The sequence below is a fragment of the Artibeus jamaicensis genome, unplaced genomic scaffold, assembly GCF_021234435.1.
Source record: "Artibeus jamaicensis isolate MK-2021 breed Jamaican fruit bat unplaced genomic scaffold, CSHL_Jam_final contig_391, whole genome shotgun sequence".
NCBI classification, from domain to species: Eukaryota; Metazoa; Chordata; class Mammalia; order Chiroptera; family Phyllostomidae; genus Artibeus; species Artibeus jamaicensis.
In genome coordinates this window covers 14,420,416-14,436,805 of record NW_026521814.1, presented here as the reverse complement: position 1 = coordinate 14,436,805, position 16,390 = coordinate 14,420,416, and the positions used below count along the sequence as shown (strand labels likewise).

Sequence of the window (16,390 nt, the reverse complement as noted above, 5' to 3'; positions counted from 1 at the left end):
TCTCTGAACGGAGCCCGGGCTCTGAAAGTCCGTGCAACCTGTACAGCGGTCCCCCGTGTCTGCTGTATCACTTTCCACAGTTTTCAGTTATGTGAGGTCAGTCATGGTCTGAAAATATTAAATGGAAATTTCAGAAATAACAGTTCATAAGTTTAAATTGTGCATCATCCTGCTCCATCCAAGCCTCTACACCTCCCCACCTCCCCAGAGTATTCATCACACTGCATAAAAGGTCTGTCCAGAAAAAGTCCAGCCATTGTTAATGTAATGAGAATGGTTTGCATGACATCTATCGAACCTGGCAGCCAAGAAAGGGGACTGGAACATGTATGCGTAAAAAATGTAAACTTCACTATACTAGTCAGTATGGGGCAGTAGAGATGGTTGAGTGAGCATGTGTACTGTGTGATCGTTGCATTCAAAATGACTGAGCAAGTACAGTGATGAATCTGCATGAAATTTTATGATAAGCTTGAACATTCCTCCAAGGAAACTATTTGGATGATTCAGAAGGCATCAGCTATGGGCAATAGTGATTGGCGGCTTCATCACAACAACGTGCCCACTCAGGCATCAAGTCTCCTACAGAATTTTTGGTGAAACATCAAATCACCCATGTAACTCAGCCCCATCTCCAGCCCAGATTTGGTGCCCTGTGACTTCTGATTTTTCCCAAAATGAAAATCACCTTTGAAAGGGAAGAGATTTCAGACCACCAATGAGATCCAGGAAAATATGATGGGGCAGCAGATGGTGATTGGGAGAACTGCGTGAGGTCCCAAGGTGCCTGCTTTGACGGGGACTGAGGCATCATTGTCCTATGTACAGGGTTTCTTGTTTCTTGTATCTTCTTCAATAAATGTCTCTGTTTTTCATGATACATGGCAGGACACCTTCTACACAGACCTCGCGTACTCCCTTGCCCCTTGTCACTCGGCAGCAGTCTGCTTGTTATCAGAGCAACTGTCCCGGCATCATAGTGCTAGTGCCCGAGAAACCCTTGCTTCCCTTACTGATGGCTCCAACTCACAAGAGTAGCGACGCTGGCAATCTGGATAAGCCAAAGAGAAGTGAAAGGCACCCTTAAAATGGAAGGGTGAAAGTCCTCAACCTAAAAAGGAAAGAAACAATTCAGTGAGGAAAGAAAGAAATTTATGCCAGTTTGGCTGTTGTCCTCTAACTGCCAAAGGTATGGCCGCAGTGCGTGATTAAATGTGGGGACAGAAGACATGAGCGGAAAACATGCTCTGACTGATGGTGACATGTGGTGCTGGGAAGCGCTGTGCCTACAGGAAGACTTCAGTGACGGGTTCCCTGAAATGAGTGGTGCCAGGTCATTGACTGTAAGTAAGAGGTGGCTGCACAGATTCAGGAATCGTTTTGGATTGAAAAATACAAAATTACTGAAAAGAGAGAGACTGAATTTACATAACTTTTATTACAGTATATTATTGTAATTGCTCTTATTATTAGTTATTGTTGTTAACCTTTTACTGTGCCTAATTTATAAATTAAACTGTATCACAGGTGAGAACGTATAGCAAAAAAATGTAACATGTTTAGTGTTCACTACTGCCTGAGATTTCAGGCATCCATGGTGGCCTTAGCCTCCACCCATCAGTGGGGACTGCCGTGTGAGTGTCATAGGGCTGCCATAACAGAGTACCACAAACTCAGTGGCTTATGACGCTGGAAGTTTATAACCTTCCAGTTCTGGAGGTTCGAGTCCAAGACCAGGGTGTGTTGCCTCCTGAGGACTGTGTGGAAGCGTCAGTTCGTGTCTCTTTCGTAGCTTCTGGCATTCTTAGCTGTTCCTTGGTTACGGGTGCAGTGCTCCAATCTCTGCCCTCCTTGCACATGGCATCCTCCCTGTGCCTTGGCATTTTCACATGACATTTTTCTTACAAGGACACCTGTCACATTGGATTAAGGGTCCATCCTGCTCCAGAGTAACCTCATTTTAACTGATCTGAAATGACCCTCTTTACAAATAAGGTCCCATTCTGAGGAACTGGGAGTTAGGACTCGACCATATCTTCTATTTCTGAACACTAAGGAATGGTCGAGGTGCTTTTGGCTTCAGATGGATCTGAGTTCGGGGTGACTATATTGGTTTATACAGATTTAATGACCCCTCTAGCTTTAAAACATATTTTTTTCAATTGTCAGGAATTGACTTGGGTTTGTGAGCTAGGTGCTTTGCTAACGCTCCAGGGTTGGCAGACCTGGTCCTCTGCAGAAGCCTGGGGTGCCAGTCTGGTTGGAGGTGGAAGGTGAGGGGAATTTTCCTAACGCCGTGTTTGGTGGCAAGCCCATCCGGATGGCCATGGGTTAGGAGAGCAGATGAACGTGAGGCCGCACCACCGACAATATTTGTTGGTCTCTAGCTTACTCTTTCATCTTGCTGGCCTTTCAATCTGTTGTAACCCTATAAACCCAAATGTGTTAGTTTTAGGTGGAACCAAGAGTACGTGATTGGCATGCACTCAGACTCACTTGCTGGCTCCATGCACATCGAGAGTGAGGGCAGTGTGTGCGTTAAGTGTTCTAGTAGAATAGTTCAAGCATTTAGGGCAGCCTGTGGCAATAGCAGTCTCAACATAGGCCTTCGCTGCCCTTGGAAGAACGGATAAGAAGCTGCACACAAATAACAACACACCAGTGTTACAGTACACATTTTACAACGACTCACAGAAACGACAAGATATACATTAAATTAAGCACAGTAGAACAGTTGCTTCCAGAGAGAGAGGAAGAGAGAGAGCAGAATGGGAAGAGACACAAACAAAATGAGACAATGAATAGACAGGTAGATAAAACCAAAGAGAGGCCTTGCACACACCAATGAGGAGAGGGTCCTATGGACCGAAGAGTGTGATTAGTACAACCTCCTGCACCTGAAGTTTACAAAACCAGCGAAAGGCAGCTCTCCATGGAGCACACCCATGCCGTTCCCCGCCCGCTTCCCCCAGGTGTGTCTCCTTGCCTCTCTTTCTCCTGAGCTCCAAGGGTCCTTCTTTTGGCTCTCTAACATTTTTCCTGCGCCCTTGTCTTCTGTGGCTCACTTCTTGCACCTCTGTGACTTTCTACATAAGCATTCTCTTAGAATTTGAAAAAAACTTAAAGATAATAAAATAATTTTTAAAATGTAAAAAACCAACAAAAACAGGCAGAATATATGGGTCTGAATAGTGGACCCCCTACTTGCTAACTTTTTTCAAGTTATCTAACCTCTCTAGCCCTCATTCACCATCTGCACAATGGAGTTAATACCTACCTCATGGGATGGTGAGACTGAAATAAATCTGAATGTGGAAAGTGCTCAGAAGAGCAGCCGGCATGTAGTGAACACTCAGCCACAGGGTCATGGGAATGAAGTGTAATAATCCGTGGGAAATGCTGAGTAGAACTAGCTGACCCATGGCGTTCAGCTGGAGTGCATCAGCACTGTTGTCATAGTCATCCTCATCATCGCTGTCACTACTTTACGTGGCCAATCCCGAGCCTCTTGTTAGAGAGACCTGGAGACTCTTTCACACAATGGAAAGACAATGCTTTCTCCTAATTCCACCTCCATCATGGCCTTTTGGGTAATCTTAGGCAAGTCGCTTTTCTTTCTGCTTCGGTGTCCCAGTAAGCCTCCTGTAGCTGTTGTCAGCATTACATCTCACTCCTGAGACATCACTCCTTTAAGGCTCTAGTGTCAGAACCCCACACTGAGTCTCTGTGAGTTACTGTGCAGGACGCAAAGCTAAGGCAAGGGCCTAAGGGTCAGGGAAGTCACTCGGTCCTAGTGAGACTGCCAGACCCCTTAGGCCTTGCAGGCCACTGACACAAGCCCGATGAGGGCGGCCTACACAGACAGCCTAGACGTGGGGTAGCTGGGAACCATCGTACTGCACGGAAGCGGAGGCTGAACCAAGATGGGATCATCCGAGCCGCCCGCCATAGTCTCGGGCGTTCTACTTGTCCAGCTCTGCCTCTCCGTTTCCTGTTCTGTGCAGGCCACCCAGGACTTGCTTTGTGTCAGGTGTTGTACTGTATCACATGTCTTCCTGATTTAGTCCTCGTAACAATCCAGTTGCTATTCTCAGCATTCTATGGACAAGAAAACCAAGGCACAAGAAGGCTTAATATAAATTGCCCCAGTTACCCAACTAGTGAGTGGCAAAGTCACGCACTAGCTGACCCCACGCAGCCTGGCAGCAGAACCCTTGCTTTACTGCCTCTTAGAAATTCCCAGGGAGTACGACAGTTTGGATCAATATGGATCAACACAAATTGGACATAATCTTGATTCAACAATTTCACCTGAATGAATTTACCCGATAGATATCTTTGTCTTGCCATTTAAATTCTTACAATGGCAATAGAAAAAAAAAAGTAAACATCCATTTATACCAGACTGGTTAAACAACTTGTGCTACATAATTACAATGGGATGATACAGACTCATGAAAAAGAACAATACAAACTTATATGCATTCACCTGAAATGCATATAGTCTTAAGTAGAAACCATAGTCTTAAGTAAAAAGAAACAGTCCAACTGCATATATATTTTAAAACATTGCAAAACATTCTATAGCATGCTATCACACTGTATTCTCCTCCAGAGGTAATCAAAATCTAGAATAGCCCTTCCTGCCACTATCCCATGTCATCTGTTAAGTTTTCAAGGATGCTGAGGATCTCCTAGGCCAGTAGTTCTCAAAATGTGGCCTGCAGACCAGCAGCAACATGCTCTTCTGAGATCTTATTAGAAACACACAGTCTCAGGCCCTATCCCAGACCCACTGAATCGCAAACTCTTGGGGTGGAACCCGGAGATCTGTGTTTTCACAAGCCCTGCACATGGTTCCGATGCATCTTAAAATGTGAGAGCCACAGGCCTAGGCCAACAGCTTCGCTTGGGAAACATTAAGAAATGATGCCTGAGTCTCACCCTACCCCAGAGATTCTAATTTAATTGTCTCAGGATGTGGCCCCAGGGTGGGTTTTCTGATGTTCCACAGATGATTGAGACCATTGTGACCGAGACCTTGGAAGCGGCCCCTCACATCTGGGAATGGCTAATGGCATACTATGGCATAAAACCGAACTGCAAGGGCGGGCAGATACGCAGGAGCACCACAGCTTCCCAGTCTAGGGTCCTGTCCCCTTCCTCACACCCAGCATCTCACCCCGGAGGCAGAGCCATGGCGGGTGTTGCTATGCCGCTAAGCAGGCATGAGCTTGTTAGTTTGAGCACTTTACTCACATTACTTACTTTAAGCCTCCCAATTCAGTCTTAGGAAATGTTGAGAAGAGGCAGGGGAGAAAACAGTAAATAATTTAGTAGAGAAAATGACATGTATAAATGGCATAGTAAAAGCTCACTATTACCAGCTATTTCTTGGGCTTACATATTGTGTATTGAAGATGACATCATATCACATAGCACATCTCTGGCACAACGGGGGTTCAGTCAGCATTTGTCTAATAAATGAATTCTCTAATCAACAAATGAATGAGTGGATATCATTGAAGGAGAAGCTGATTCTGTCATTAGCATCCACTTTTTACAGCTGACTTCCAATGTTGCTCTTAGAGTGGAGGGGGGGAAATGAAAGTCTGCCGACAATAAATGTGCTAGGGTCAGGTGCCAGAGTCGAATGCTACCTGAGGGACCAGAAACCCAGATGGGGCAGGAGGGGGAAGCAGGTACAGTATTATCAGAGCTGGCAACCACATGTTTCCTAGTCCCTTCCCTCAGACGCAGTTGGGAAGATGCATCCCCGTTCCTTGGAGCTCTCTGTGGCCATGTGACGTGCTTGAGTTGTTGAAGCAAGAAGTGTTGTGTTTGGCTTCCAAACAGATGCTTTAAGAGCCAGTGCGTGATTTGTCCCACTTCTCTGGAGGGTGACCAGCACTCCTGGCTTGCCCGAGATGGAGGAGGTTCCCAAGGTGTACAATTTTCAGTGCTAAAGTTGGGACAGTTGCAGGTATCAACACTTCAGGTAGCGATGTTTCCACCAGCTTGGACCCAGGAGTGAAGGCGATTTGAAGCAGGTCCCCACCTCCCATGGAGACTTGGAGCATGGAAATGACCTGCCTGCGTCCACCCCACACAGTCCAGAGTCAGGCACCATTCAACCAGGTATAGGTAATCCTTATTGCAGACATCTTTTTTCATTTCGTTTTCAACCTTGGAGATTTTGCTCCACAAAGAGAGGTGAAAATATGACCTTTCTAAATTGAATGACATTCATTTCACAAACATTTATTGTGCTCTGGTGTGTTAAAGGCTCTGTGTCTGCGTGTTATGAGATACACAAAGATAAAAAGATGCTGTGACTTCTTTCCTCAAGCAACACAGTGTGCAGAGGAGAGAGAGACAGGCATATGGCTAACTCTATCACAAGGCAGAAGCTGGCAAATTCAGTAAAACATTTTATATGCCTGTCTGTATTTGGCAAGTTGACTACAGTAAACATGTAGTGGTAATGTTATTTTTAAAACACTTATTTTAGAAAGTGACACTTAGAAAGAGTTAAAGTATCTTTATTCTCCAGGTTGCCGATTCTCAGAATCATATCTTTTTCTGAAGGTCAGTACCGTTTATTCAAAGTTCAGTTGCACCTACCGGTCTTCATCAGTAGGATGGAAGCTTTAAATTTTACTCAATGTTGCTGGCAGATTTCCCATTGCATTCATGGTTCTTCCTTTGCACTGTGTGACCAGCAGCTCAAGTCTGCATGTGCAATGAGCAGGATTCTCCACCATGGATCAAGGCCAAGGCCAGCTAACTGGTCCAAAGGAGGTAGTTCTTCTTAAGAAAAGAATGATCAGCACGCCCTAGGGATCCTTCCCTCGGGTCCAAAGGCATTAGAATAAGGCCTTGTGCACAGAGGGGGTGGTGACCCAGCATGCCACGGAGGAAATATGAAGCCCAGGACCTTGAAGATAATAGGGCTTTTGCCGCAGCCCTCGACAAAGAAAGTGTGGTTTCTGGGGAAAACCTCGCTGTCCTGCTGTCTGCAGTTGGACGGCCTCCCAGGCTGCAGGGATGTTTTGGTCTCTGAGTACAGTCACTAGTACCAGCTGCTCTGGTATCTTCACTAGAAGGTAAGCTGCAAACGTGTGCATGTTGATCTGTTTGGGGAATGGGAATAACTGTAAGCAAACCTGCAAAATGTATTGCTTTGAGAAGTTTTGTCATAGCAGTGCTCCCTACAGTGTGGGTTTCCTCATTGCCTAGATTCAAGAGCATCCCCTGGGTCCTCTCTGTTAGAAGGCTGAATGTCCTGGGAGAGTGTGAGTGGAGGAGGGAGGGCCTGGTTCCCAGCTAAGACCAAGGCCAAACCTCATGCAAGGCCAAACCTCAGCAGCTGCCTTGAGGTAGTGAGTGCAGAGGGCCTGGGGCCTATCCAGGCGAGAGATTTCTCTCAGGCTTATGGGTAAATATCCTCCACAGAGCAAGCCATAGACTTGAACGTCATCCTAACTTGTGCTTGTGACATCTTTGCCCAAGAACAATACAAATTGAACATTTATGTTCTTCACACTCTAGAAAGAAAGATACAAACTGAGCCACTTCTTCATGCCTTGTGACATCTCATAAGATACCATATTTTTAGGACTGTAAGACGCACCGGACCATAAGACACACCTAGGTTTTAGAGGAGAAAAATAGGAAAAACAATTTTGAGGCAAAAATATAATAAAATATTTAATAGCCTGTGACCCCGCTCCACCGCCACTGCCCCTGCCCCCAGTGAGCCAGGCAAGCTACATTCAGGCTATAAGATGCACCCCCATTTTTCTCCACAATTTTTGGGGGTGCGTCTTATAATCCAAAAATATGGTATACCTATCTCTCTCTCTCTCTCTCTCTCTCTCTCTATATATATATATATATATATATATATATATATATATATATATATATAATGTTATAATAATGTTATCCTACTCTGCCAGTCAGGATGGACTAGATAACACATTAACACCAAAATATTAATGGCCTAATATGACCAAAGTTTACATCTCACTTCACAATTCACTGTAGGCAGGGGGCTCTCCTGAGCAACTCCTCCAAGAGGCTCCTTTCATTTTGAAATGCCCTCAGTGTCAACATTTGGCCTTAACAGTTGCCACAGAGGGCGAAGAGAGCACAGCACATACAAGGACACACCGCAGGATCTGTGGCTAGGTCTATACGCACTGCCCATGACTTCTGCCGCCTCCCAGGCAGAATCTGATCAGATGGCCCCATCCTAACTTCAGGGGGTGGGGCAGGGAAGTGGTGCCTTTTGTGTGTCAGGAACACAGTGTGAAATTAATGGGTATCTAACCAGCCCTTCCTCCAAGTGCATACAGCTGGAGTTATGCTGTAGTATTTTTCTTCTAATTATGTTTTGTGTTTGATACAATTTAGTCTGCCTCCTCGCCTTGCACCGTGTTCTCTGACATCCACACGCAGCACCCCAGTTCTCACAACAGCATTATGAGTTGTCAGGATGGGTGTTATTACACACATTTCACAGATCAAGGACCCTGGGGCCCTGTGTAGCCATGTGACTTGTCCAGAATCACACACTATTAAGCAACAACATTCTTTCAGACTAGTGGTCTCTCCATTATAGTGGAGCTGTCTTCCCCACAAATTCACACCAAATTAGGCACAGATCTCAGTATACGAAGATGTATATCTTTAACCCACTATAAGTCAACTAATTTGTCTTTTACACTGTGGCTCTGTGTTGAAAGATGTCAGCAATGATTTCCATTATTTTGGTCCCCACCTTTGAGGGTGCGTCTCAGTTTGGGATGGGACTAGGTGGGGTGCAAGGAGAGTGCCAAGGTACTGGGAGATCCACTGGTTTTTCATCCACTCTTTGAGAAGGCCCCAACCAAGATGTCTACAGTTCCTTCTGATCTTCCTTTACCAATACTGATACGTCTGTGCCTCCCTCCTGTTCACATGGCCCCTTCGGGTCCAGCAGCTCCCTGCTACTTCAGGGCCAGTCCAGGGTCTGGAAGGTTCTGTAGGCCCACACCACACAGCCATCCTTCTCCCCAGACCTGCTGCCTCCTGAGGTAGAGGCGTATGGTAAGAGGAAAGGACCCACCTGCGCCCTTAGTTTAAATTTTTATCCACTTGTCCTCTGACTCTGGTGGAGGCCAGTGGTTCTGGTCTCCCAGGGCAGCCCCCTCTCCTCAAACCGAACACCCTGGCTACCCTCTAAGCCCTCTCCAGTCCTCTGAGAGCTTTCATAACACAAAACACAACACAACGTTTTTTGTTCTCATTTTGCTTCCTATCCTGCCACGTCACTCCCCACCTGAGGGGACGGGACAAAAGCCTGCTGTCCATGTATGGAGCTGGGAAAGGGGAATACTGAGAAAAAACCCACTTCTCCATCACATGTGTATCCATCCCATTTAACTCCTCAGGTCCTTGTGAGGTGAAGTCTGTCCTTTTCCTGAAACTAACAGTGAGGGGAAGAGGCACTGATGGGAGTTTTTACCTTTGGGAACTAGTAGATGAAGGCTCCGCCTGCCCTTGGGGTATTTAAAGGTACGATTTCCCCTCCCCCACCTCACGCTCTATGGCTCCACCCCCAGCGGCTTCATCTTACAATCTTGGTGATGAAGTTCTCACTGAAGAACTGGGGACCTGGTCTTCTCAGAGGAAGACCCACAGCTGTGAAGGTCTGACCATAGATGATGTACTTGTCTTCCAAGTACGAAAAAGGGGATTTGTTTCTTTGGGTGTTTTAAGTGTTTATCGCTTCCCCCACCTCAGTTATGGGCACCCCCACCCCAGAGTAAATCTGTTTCAGGGGGACACGTTGTTGCACAGCCACAGCGATGAAGAGAAAAGGGAGCATTAAGACAGCTTGGGTGGGGAGATCACATACTGCTTGTAAGAGCTGAAGGAACTCAGATCAAATGACAGGCGAAGAGTTGGTGCATTAAAGCAAACTACGCTTACAAAAATCTGACTTGTACCAAATCCCATTTGCAAAGGGAGTTTTATTTTTTTGTTCTTGTTGTATTACAGTGGTCCCAATTTCCAGCATTGCTCTCCCCAGCCCCCCCACCCCTGTTCCCACAGTCAATTGCAAAGTAATTTTAAAATCATTTCCAAGCACACTGATCTTTAAAGACATTTGTTTTAAAGAGTGTAGTTGGCTTTGGGTCAAAATATGAAGTTTCGGTAATGCACAGTAACAATCGTAGTATAATTACCGGCCACAAAATACCAGGTGCCTAACCAAGCCTTTTCTACTCATTTAAGAGAGCCAAGCCAAACAAAAATGCCCTGCCTAGCCATACCCAGTAGTTTGTGAGCTCAGCCTTTGTCACCAGGAAGGAATTAATTCAAAGAGCAAAGCCATTATTAGGCACAACCAGGCATTTCTGTTGTAAACACCTTTTGTTAATACACGTTGAGAGCTGAACTTTCTCACATTTGAAAGAGGCCAGCTTGAGAGAGAATCTGAACCAAGCCAGTTTCAAGGTTGTTTCCTTTTCTCCTTTCTTCTCTTCTGTTTTCTTCCTTAGCTTTCTGACATTATGCCCTACTGTCTGCACAGTAGGGGCACACTGGCCTTGGAGCCCGAAGACTCCCCCACCTATCATTTGACCTAAGGATTGCAGTGTTCCGAGCTCTGCTGTGAACAGATTGCTTTTGCACCAAGGAAATGAACTGGGGAAGAACAGACAAGGCCCAGGAGTGTTATAAGGAAGAAACAAATGAAGAGACTTAAAGATGCACTTCCTCATTATTTGTAAGAAAGCTATTTCCTAGATTCCTTGAGATATAAAAAGCTAAGTGCATTTGCTTAAGTTAATAAATTTTATTGAATTATTGTGATAATACCGCAAAGCAAAAATGTTTTATATTTCTTCTCTTTTTATTGCTTCCTGTTCATTATTGAGAGAAGAAATCCAGTGTAACTTTTTTGTACTCTATCATAATGAGGTTATCTAATTTGTTCTGTATGTGCTTCTCGATGTGTGTGTGTGTGTGTCTACGTAATTAGATTGAATAAGACAGCCGAAGTGTGTGGTCGCTGCAAACACAGGTGTACGGCTAACGATGGGGCCCAGTTTTGTTGGAGCACAACTCCATCATAAAAGCCCTCTGCTATGCTTTGGAATGGATTATTCTGTACTGGGAGGAAACACAAAATCTTCACTTCTCAGAACAACCTGAAAAATCGGTGGTATGTACCTTATTCTCCTTTCCTAACCCTGTATTAAAAGGAAGTTCTACATTCAGCTAAGATGACCAATCTGCCTTGGTTTGTCGGTGCCCCAAACTCCGGAAACAGTCTGGCCTCCCATGTTTCGATGACAGAGTCTCTGGGCCCTGTGTGCTCCTTTGCCTACGGTTGCAGAGGAGACAGCAATGATATAATGGACACCACTGAGCAGGGGTTGTTGGCGGGGAGACACCGGTCTTCACTGTCTTCTCTCTGTCCTCCCACAGTTGGTGCCGATCTGCATTTCAGGAAAAAGAGAGAGTAAGTTATCAAGCTTAACCATGAGACATTCCTGCTTTTGCAGATCAAAAAAGGTCTAATATCAGTAAGTGCATGTGATTCCACCTAATACTTGCCCAATATCACAGAGTTCGTAGGTGCTGATTCCACAGTTTGAACTCTCAACTATCCCAGAATGATAACTGTGCATCTGTATCTTCAGACGACAGACCAGAACTTGGAGCAAATGCATTTGAAATAAATAAACAATGCTATCAGCAGACTACTTCCTTTTTTTCCATGGCCTATGGTTTCACTACTAACTTTATTCATGTCATAGTGTGAAAATTGGCTTTCAGTCAGACAAGACTGCCGTGCTGAAGCCAGCCCATCACACCCGCTTTCTCAGGCTGGCTGTCGCAGAACCCCTTTGCCCAGAAATATCTTCCCCCCAGGCTGGCACAGAGCCATATACACCAGCTCCCCAGCCAAACTCTCCCCATTAGAGCCACTCAGCTATGGCCACATGCCTTCCTCCCAGAGCCATCGTTAAAATTCCTCTGTGAACCCTATCAACCTTTCCTGTTAGCACACCAAGGATTTGTTTATCATCAGGTTAAGTGAGCTCAGGACTTGGATCAAGTGAATTTTATCTGGGAGCTGATGGGTAAGCGCAGGAGCATGAGGCCGATAAAGCATGGACTGTTAGATGCAGCAGCAACGCGGGGAGCTGTATTGGCCAATCCCAGTGTTGTGCAGCAGAGGAAACTGATATTCGGGTGCCACAGCCTTGGCGTCTTAATTTTAGGTCGACCAGTCACCTCAGTTTGCCTAGGACAGAGTAGCTCCTGGGTGTGGACTTTCAGGGCCAAAACTGGGAAAGTCCTGGACAAACCAGGGTGAGTTGGCCACTTGCTTGATGGAAGCCCCAAACTCTTCTGTTTCCCTTCACAGGGTGGACAAAACTCTAGGCGGGGAAATGACAGCAAACACAAATTTACACCTCACAGTTTAACCACACCTGGCTCCCCTGATCGGTCAGTCTCCAGGCATGAACTGCACGCCACGCGGAAGCTACGTGATGTAAAGCTTTGCCTGCCTCATGACTGGCGGAACTCAGACTCTTGGGCCACAGCATTTGGGAAAGTTGGTTAGATGCAGTCAGTTTCAGGAAGTAAGTCTGTGGTCTGGTGTATTCATTTCACTGAGACAGGGCCACTGTGTCAGCCACAGCATGTGGCTCAGAGCCTTCAAGGAAGGGCTGCTGCAGCTTGTCTCTGCTCCCTATGGTTGCAAAGAGAAGTAGTCAGGCAGGGAGAAGGGTCAGCAGGATGCCGCGTGCTAATCACTTCCTTTTTCAGAAGTTGTGTCATTTAGAGGTTTTGACTCTTGCAATAGGCAGTCATTATTGGCTAACTTTGGGCTTTTTTACTTAAATGTCAAGCACCTAATTTGTAAATATGTCTTGGTTTTATTTCTCCTCTTGGATTATTCTGCCCCCAGCCCTTGGTTGCTTGGCAGTTGTTTCCTCTACTAGGCCTTCTGCTTTCTCTTCTGCTGAGACGCAGCCTCTAGTTCACACTCTGCTCCTGGGGATGAGTACCTGCTGAAAAGGAAGGGAAGGAAAGGGGGAAGAGGGGATGGAATAGAACTGCCAGATAGTACAAGATTCCCCTCTGCCTACACACGCACACCTGCTAGAATTTAAATTTTTCATGATCCGCCCCTGTTTTCAAACACCACTGAAATGCTCTTCTTAGGGCCCAAATCAATTTACTGATTAGATAAATGAAGCTTAACTGTGACCTGGCTAGGTGACACTCCTGCTAGGTTGTCTTAACACTTGAACAAACCTAACTCCAGTGGAGGGATTTTGAAATTGGGGGAGGGGCAGGAGGCACAGTGATGGATTGTTCTGGGCAGAGCCCTATAAGGAGGGCTACCACATTTAGCAAAGAAAAATAGAGGATGACCAGTTGAATTTGAATTTCACTTAAACAATGAATAATTTTTTGGTATTAAGGATGCCCCTTGCAATATTTATGAAATAATAATATAAAAAATTATGCAGTGCTTATCCAAAATCCAGGTTTAACTGTGTGTCCTGTATTTTGTCTGGCAACCCCATTAGTAAAATGTCTCCCAAGCACACCGCCTGTGCGGTAGAAGGATAGTGCTGCTGAGCAGTTCGGAACAGCTTCCGAATGTTTGGCAGAGGGGAGCCTGCCTGTCCAAGAGGGTATCGTGGTACAGTCACGTGAAATCTCCGTCCTCAGAGCCAGGCCTGCTGAGGTGTGGGGCATCTGAGGTGGGCCCAAACAGGACAGCCCTGGAGACTGGCCCAGGTGCCAGTAACGAGGGCGTGTTCTGCTGGATCCTTCCCCAACGACTCAGTGTCTGGTTCCGGTGCTGACAACTGACCCGTCTGATATCCATCACACTGGAACATTATTTTTAGATCTGAGGAAGCAGTGGCAATTTTTTAAAAATAAGGTACTAGATACAGGGGTAAACTACATTCAAGAAGCTCAATTCTGACCAGGAAATGCAATCCATGGGCCCACTAGCATTACACGTAGAAAAGGTTAGTACCAGCAGCTTTGCGTGTAAAAATTCCTAAGACTGAGGCCCCACACTTTTTTTCACTTGAAAAAAAAGTCTTGACCTAAGGATACGTTTACTGATTTTAGAGAGAGAGGAGAGATGGGGCAGGGGAGTTGGGGAGAGAGAGAGAGAGAGAGAAACATCAATGTGAGAAACATTGATTGGTTGCCTCCCATACATACCCTGACCGGGGATCAAACCTTCCACTTAGGTATGTGCCCTGACCAGGGACAACCTGCAACCTTCTGGTGTACAGGACAATGTTCCAACCAACAGAGTCCCCAGCCAAGGCATTTTTTTCACTTTTTATCTTTTTTTTATAAGCAAAGGTGATACTACTAGCTTCAAGAAAATTACTTATGCCACCTATAATAATCTTTTTGTTTTCAACTAATGAAGAGAAAGGCTGTTTTGTCATCTGCCATTGTCTTCTGCCTTGGATGTACCAGGTCTGCTCTTCCAGACCTGTCCTCTGCCCTTCTCTGTCCCGCTCTGCACTCTGGAAGCTGATCCTGAGGACTCCCTTCTTCTCTGCCTTCTAGCTAGCTCACACCAATGGGAGACTTCAGCAAGAGATTGCAGGTTAGGAGGACAAATAGGTCAAAAGAATAATTTTATTGTGGTTGGGGATTATTAAAGTGCTTATGGTGTCAACAGTCTTATAAAAAGCACTCAAAATTATGAAGAGATGAGTACTTCTTTAACATGATAAAATATATCGATATTATCCCAAAAGCCAGCATTCTGCTTGATGAGGACTCAAAATCCAGAAGCCATTTGAAAATTGATAAACTCAATTATGTAAAACAAATTTCAATTCTGTGTAGCAAAAAAAGATCACCATAAGTTAAAAAACAAATGGCTTGCCCTGGCTGGGGTAGCAGCTCAGTGGATTGAGCATGGGCCTGTGAACCAAAGGATGGAGGTTCAATTCCCAGTCAGGGCACATGCCTGGATTGCAGGCCAGTTCCCAGTGGGGGACACATGAGAGGCAACAATACATTGATATTTCTCTCCCTCTCTCCTTTCCCTTTAAAAGATAAATAAATAAAAATATTTTTAAAATTAAAATAATAAAAAACAAATGGCTTAAAACTAATATAAAATACAATTGAATGTCAACTGTAATTTTTTATATTTTAAATATTTTTTAATATAAAGATTTTATTCATTTATTTTTTAGAGGGGAAGGAGAGAGGGAGAGAAATATCAATGTATGGTTGCCTCTCACGTGTCCCCCGCTGGGAACTGGCCTGCAACCCAGGCATGTACCCTGACTGGGAATTGAATTATGATCGTCTGGTTTGCAGGCCCGCGCTCAATCCACTGAACTACACCAGCCAGGTCAACTGTAATTTTAAAATGGCAAACTGGGAAAAAGTATTTTCAACTAATATTACAAAGTATTAATACCCCATACTAAGTACTACTAGAGATAAATAAGACAAAGAAAATTGACAATGCAATTTTAAAAATGTCAATGGAAATGAATAAATGATTAAAGTGTTCCAATACCAATTCTAAGGTGTGGGCGTGGCAGTTTTTCTACAACAAATCCCCAGACACCAGTTGGGTGGCCTACAACCCAACTCAGTGCAGACATCCACCCAAGAAGGTGTCAGATCCCACAGGTTGAGGGTTCAGTCCTACAAGCCTGCCCGCCCTCCACCTCAGATGCCATTCATGAGTCCAGGCTGTCTCCTGTGCTTCTAATCAGGAGCCATGCCTCAGAAGTTCCAATAGCCCCCTCCTTGGGTTTGATTAATTTGCTAGAGTGGCTCACAGAACTCAGAGAAACATTTCACTTACTAGATTAACAGTTTATTATAAAAGAACATAACTCAGGGAAAACCAAATGGAAGAAACGCATGGGACAAGGTACAGTGAGAGATCTCAGAGTTTCTATGGCTTCTCCAGGTGCATTACTCTCCCTGAGTCTCCACCTGTCCGCTAACCAGAAGTCCTCTGAACCCTCTGCTTTTGGGTTTTAAGGAGGCCTCACTACAGGGGCATAATTGATTAATCATGGGCCGAACTCAATGCTCAAATTCCTGTCCCCTCCCAGGAGGTTGGGAGTGGGACTGGAAGTTCTAACTTCTAATCACACAGTTGGCTCTTCTGTCAACCAGCCCCCAATCCTGAGTGCCTTCCAAAATCCACCTCATTAACATAACAAAAGACACTTTTACTGCTTTCCTCATTTAAGAAATTCCAACGATTTTAGGAGCTCTGTGCCAGCAAGGGGCAAAGAACAAATATGTGTTTCTCATTGTCAACCTAAAAACCAAGAACCTAATTGGAGGCCAAGCCTTT

At 45.1% G+C, this 16,390-nt stretch overlaps 1 long non-coding RNA gene across 1 annotated transcript; it reads left to right on the top strand.

Moving 5' to 3' along the window:
- The first annotated feature begins 10,484 nt into the window (after nt 1-10,484).
- On the top strand, nt 10,485-11,709 carry LOC128627398 (uncharacterized). The gene is made up of 3 exons (XR_008391589.1): nt 10,485-10,777; nt 11,033-11,215; nt 11,482-11,709. It is a non-coding gene; the product is annotated as an uncharacterized LOC128627398 (long non-coding RNA).
- The last annotated feature ends 4,681 nt before the right edge of the window (nt 11,710-16,390 follow it).